The 5,740-nt window shown below is 37.0% G+C and overlaps 1 long non-coding RNA gene across 1 annotated transcript in view; it reads right to left on the bottom strand.

The window, feature by feature from the left end:
- The window catches only part of LOC138172941 (uncharacterized), a 150,944-nt gene extending 149,076 nt beyond the window's left edge, over window positions 1-1,868 (bottom strand). The window contains exon 1 of the long non-coding RNA XR_011171273.1: window positions 1,835-1,868. This is a non-coding gene — a long non-coding RNA (uncharacterized lncRNA). The remainder of the gene's footprint in view (window positions 1-1,834) is intronic.
- Window positions 1,869-5,740: the final 3,872 nt, after the last annotated feature.

Raw genomic sequence — 5,740 nt, 5'->3', positions numbered from 1 at the left:
TCTCTTTCTCTCTGTCTCTGTCTGTCTCTCTCTCTGTGTCTCTCTCTCTCTATCTCTCTGTCTCTTTCCCTCTGTCTTTCTCTCTGTCTCTGTCTGTCTGTCTCTCTCTCTCTCTTCCTTTCTCTCTTGTAGCAGGTACTCATAATGAAGAGAAAGAGTAAAGAATGTAAGTAATGCAATGTGTGATTAATTAAGTAGGCAGGTTAATGATCTGGAGAAAGCAAGTGATGACTTGTGGACAACCTGGGTACTCCCATGGTACAACTCACAATGTCAGCAGAGAGTAACTAGCTAGTTGAGTAGGCATGTTGAAGTCCACTTAGGAGATCCTAAGCCCTAGATTCATATGGGATGAGTAGGTATTAATAAATTGCAATCTACATAACTGGAGAGAATATTCTCACCAATGAGATAAAAATCTCATTGGAAAATTGGAGTTCAGTAATGTTAATAAGCATTTAATGAATATTGCCATGCAATGTGCTAAATTCTGAGAAAACAAAAAAAGTTACAAGATAGTTTATGCCTTCAAAGAGTTACCAATCTAGTAGGGAATGCAACAAGCAAAAAATATGTAGAAATAAGTAACATACAAGAAAAACTGGTAATAATAAAAAGAAGGAATACACTTTAATTAACATGAGTTTGCAAAGACTTCCTGTAAAAGACAGTAATTTTGGTGGGATATAATGAAAGCCAAGATACAGAAGTAAGAAGGGAGAGTATTTTAGGCAAGTGGGACAGCCCGGTGAAAATGATTAGAATCTAGAAATGGAGTGTATTTTTGTGGAAAAGAAAGGAGACAAGTGTCACTGAATCAAATAATATGTGGCATGAAGGACTAGGGTACTAAGAGCTTTGAATACCATGCAAAAGATTGTATATTTGGCCCTACAGGTAATAGGGAACCACTGCAGTTTATTGATTGGTGGGGGTGAGAGAGTAGGGATGACATGATGAGAAATTTGCTTCAAGAAAATCACTTTGGCATCTGAACGTAGGATAGATTGAAGTGGGGGGAGACTTGAGGCAGACAGATGGACCAACAGGTACTACCTTATGTATTGATGAGGGCCAGCATCAGTTTGGTAGCAGTATCAGAGAAAAGACAGTAATTGAGAGATATTGCAAAGGTGAGTTAACAGACCTTCACAACAGATTTAACTTGGAGAGTGAAAGATAGAGAGGAGTAAAAGATGTTGTTGTTCAGTCACTTTTAAGTCAGGTTGGATTCTTCTTTAACTTACATGGGGTTTTCTTGCAAAAAGTAGTGTTTTGTCATTTCCTTCTCATTTTTACACATTAGTAACTGAGGCAAAAATGGTTAAATGACTGGGTCAGGGTCTCACAGCTAGTAATTTTCTGAGGCAAAATTTGAACTCATGAAAATAGTCTTCTTGATCCCAAAACCAGCTCTATTCACTTGCTGCACTAGTTGCCTAGTCAAGGATGACACTTTAGTTATCAACATGGGAGCCTAAGTGGATGGTGTTGCCTTTAGCAGTAGTGAGTTCAGTTTCGGACATATCAAGTTTAAAATTTCTCCTAGATATGTATTTTGAGATTTCTGAAAGATTTGGAGGAGTGATATTGGAGATTAGTGGAGAGGTTAGGGTACAATAGGTATTTTTCTGAACATTAAGCTAGTGATGATAATTAAATCCAGCCAATAATTTTGCTGTGTGAGGTAGTATTAGAGAGAAAAGAGAAGAGGGCTGAGGACAGAGCTCTGTGGGACACATACAGTAGAAGCTATGACCTGGAAGAGGATCAATCAAGGGAAACTGAGGAGGTGATACTAGGTAGGAGGTGATCAAGGAGACAGTTGTTTCACCAAAAAAAAAAAAAAAAAAAAAAAAAAAAAAAAACCTATTGAGAAAAAAGTATCAAGGAAAAGCTAGAAATCAACAATGGCAAATGCTGCACAGGCCAAGAGGAAAGAGACCTGAGGAAAATTCATTAGATTTGGAAACTTTGGGAAGAGCAATTTTGGTGGAATAATCGGATAAATAAAACAGACTGAAAAGGATTAATAGTGGATTGAGAAGAGAGTAGAACCATCTATAATAGACAGTTTCTCAAGTTTAGTCAAAATGGGTGGAAGAGATATAAGAAGATGTGAGGATAGAAGCACAAAGGGAATGGTTTTCAAGGATGGCTAAAACATGGCCATACTTGTAAACAATAGGGAAGAAAACAGTAGGCTAAGACAGATTGAAAATTAGTGAAAAAGTGGGAATTCTGGAAGGGGAAATCTCTTAGACGAGACAGAATGGAATGGGATAGCTGATGCAGGTAGATGGGTAAGACCACCATTTCATATGAGACAGAAGTGAAGAAGACATATAGTGGCAGAAGGAATCTAAGTGAGAATACACCCACATGCATATGAATGTGTGTATATATATATATATACATATATATATATACAAATATGTCTGTATATGTGTGTATTTATATTTTCAGAGTCTTGTTGAGGCAGTGTAATATAAATTGTTGTGAACCCAGTCATAATACTTCCATGTAATATCCTGGATCTCTATTCAGCACAATGTATGAAGTAGTGAGTTCTGCATAGTGTGAGTATGAGTAATCCAAAGATGGTTCTTGGCAGCACATAAATGGCAATATGATAAGGAGACAAGGGGCTAAAGAGAAGAGGTTAATGAAGAGATCAACTGGTTCACAAATGGGTCAATACAAGAAAAAGAAAAAGTGACTAGTGCAGACATGATTACATGGGAGAAACTCTGGGGACTGAGAGATTAAAAATCATGGTTTGGACAAAGAGTAGGGTTTCAAAGAGGAAAGAGAAGGGAGATTATGGATGTACATCATAATGTATTAAATCAAATAAGGAGATTTCCAAATTCTTAAACATGGATGTGTCACATTTGTAGGTGATAGAAAGCACAAGGGTATGATCATTTTTGTGTCTGACTGAGTAGCTTGGGGAAGTAACTGAATGCTTAGAGTGTTTGAGATAGAGGCAATATATGGGATAAAGTCCCCTAGTGTGAGGGTAGTATTAAAGGAAGAGAGAAAAATTGTGAGCCAACACTGGATTCCTTGAAGAAGGAAGAAAAGTGACCTGAATATCTGGAGACAATAACCACTAGTATTTTGATATAGATTTCATGAACCTCAAAGTATGATAGGTACATGAGTAATGGAAGGAAAAATACCACTAGTGGCAATGGAGATTATGAAGTATTCCTACTCTCCCATGCTGATCAGTTAACAAACAGGAGTAAGTCAAGGTTAAGGTAGTACTGGAACAAGGGGCCAGGGAGGCTATTTCATCACTTAAGCAGACATTAATTGCTAGAAGATGGGAAAAGTGAAGAGTGAAAAAGATTTAACATGAAGGCAAGTCTTTTGCCTATGTAACAGGTTTTCTGGAGATCACAGTGAAATGGATGGGTGAATTTGATTGAGAATTTGGGGTGGAAGTTTTCTGGGGGATATGAATACGGAATTGAGTAGCTAGACATAGGCCATAGGTTCAGAGCATGATATAAATGGGTTCAAAATGCCTGGAATATGCAGGGTACAAGCAGATATAAGTATATTAATAATTTAGTAGAAGAAAACACTCCACTTCCAAGAGGACTTTGGCGATAATATTAGCATGCGAAGAAAGGTACCTGATCAGAGGTGAAGGACAATTTCATTTTTTCTCTTCCCTCTAAAGGCTGAACTTTAGACAGTACAATATGCAACAGGGTACTGAAGTTAATCCTGCACAGCAGGAGATGGAATCCCCAACCCCCACCAATAATTTTCTTTCTCTTTTCTCGGAGGACAGGTACATTGGAAGATGAAGGGCCCCTAGTCAGTCAAAGAGGGTCGCTCCATCACAGGAAGTTGAAGATATGGCTGGTGGAAAATCAGCTTGGCAGGGACAGAAGGAAATTGTCTTGTGCTGTAAAGGCATCCAACACCTTTCTACCTTCCCTCAGGTTATATGTGCAGGAGATTAAAGATCTAAAATCATTTAGAAGGTGACTCATCTTAATATTTAAGATCCATCATTAAATCCATCATCATGTTGGTAAGGTGAACATGGGTTCCCAAAATCCATATCAATGCCAAACAAAATGGAATAAGAATGTGGTAAAAAGGGAGTATATTGAATGTATAGATAGGGAAGCTGAAGCTGCATATTAATTCCACGACTTCCTATTTGCCATCAGGTTAGTCACTTAAGTTACCTGGACTTCAAATTTCTCATCTGAAAAAAAAAATGAGGTGCTTGGACTAGGTGATCTCTAATGTTTCTTCCAGCACTCTGGTTACCATCTTGTGAGCCAACCAAAAATCAAAGCTGGAAATTTTATGTCATTGAACTCTGGTGTTGTGTGTAGTTGGGAGAGTACTAAATAAGACTTTGTTGGTTATGTATCCATAACTAGCTGCAGCTGTAATTCCTTAGTATAAGGAAAACCCAAGTGAAGAAACCCCTCATATGAATTCAAGTCAACATTCGCTGAAATTTGTAGGAAATTTTACCTTGGAGTCTTGGGAACTTTTAAAGTATCTTATAACTGTATTTCAATATACTTTGGTTTTTAATCATATTTATTTAACACATAAAATGTTATTTTGAGAAGTTATCCACTGATTTAAAGAGACTGCCAAGGCATTCTATGAGAAGAATAAACTTTAATAAGCTCTATTGTAGAGAGCACTGAGAAGGGAAGTTTCTTGGCCAGGAACACAGAGCCAGGATGTGACAGAATTGGAACTTAACCCAACTTCCCTAGTTTTAAGAGTTGTTGTGTCTACCATCGTTTGTTGATTCCCTGACATTGTAGAGATGATTGACAAATAACAGAATAAGTTCTAAATGATTTGATGACACCGCAGGTTTTTTTTTTTCCTAAATTCTTAATAACAGAAATGCAGAGAGGTTACATAACATAATTTTGATATGAACACAATTGTGTTCCATCTAATTCAAGTCAATTAACAATTACTCTGAACCTAAGCTTAGCCATAAATCCTGTGTAAGTTACAAACAGTACCAAAAACAAACAACAACATGTAGTCTGTGATCTTAAGGAACCAGATTCATTCCAAGAAGGTTGGACATATATGGGGGGATAACTGGGGCCATTGAAAAACTGAAAACCTATATGAAAGCATAAATAGAGGGACCTTGATGGGCATCAGTAAAAGAGTTAGTCACATAGATCCTGGGAAGGATCATGAATTCTCTCCATGGATGCTGGAAATAAAACTTATAAAAGTATGATAGTTCAATAGAAATCGCTTATAATATAAAAATAAGTGTCATGACCCAATCCAGTCATCATCATGCTCATTATCTGTAGATAATAATTAAATAATGTTCTCATGAGGGAATTGCCTGTAAAGATATGGCAACTCCACCTCTTATCACAAACATTGCTGTTCAATTTAATTTGGAATAATTGGGGAAATTAGAGCACACTAATGTGAATGAGATCAGGTTGCAATTTCATGGGCTGTTGTGATCAAACATTCTTCATGGTGGGCAGGTTGTTGCATGATTCCCATGATTACTTGAGTAAAAGAAGTGATTATAAATGAAAATAATTTCTTCAGATACATTCCAATATAAAATGAAATTTTGTTAAAATAAATAGGGATAGCAGGGTATCAGACACCTTTCCATGAGAAATATTGAAAGATGCAGAAGGAGGCATCTGGAATGTGAGATTATTCATCTCTTGAGGATGGATGAAAAGCAAAGTTG

This window comes from Petaurus breviceps, unplaced genomic scaffold, assembly GCF_028583685.1.
Source record: "Petaurus breviceps papuanus isolate PSGF00001 unplaced genomic scaffold, PetGlider_PUasm1.0 556, whole genome shotgun sequence".
NCBI lineage: Eukaryota > Metazoa > Chordata > Mammalia > Diprotodontia > Petauridae > Petaurus > Petaurus breviceps.
The sequence above is the reverse complement of the archived record's forward strand: the minus strand, read 5'-3'. Positions and strand labels throughout refer to the sequence as shown.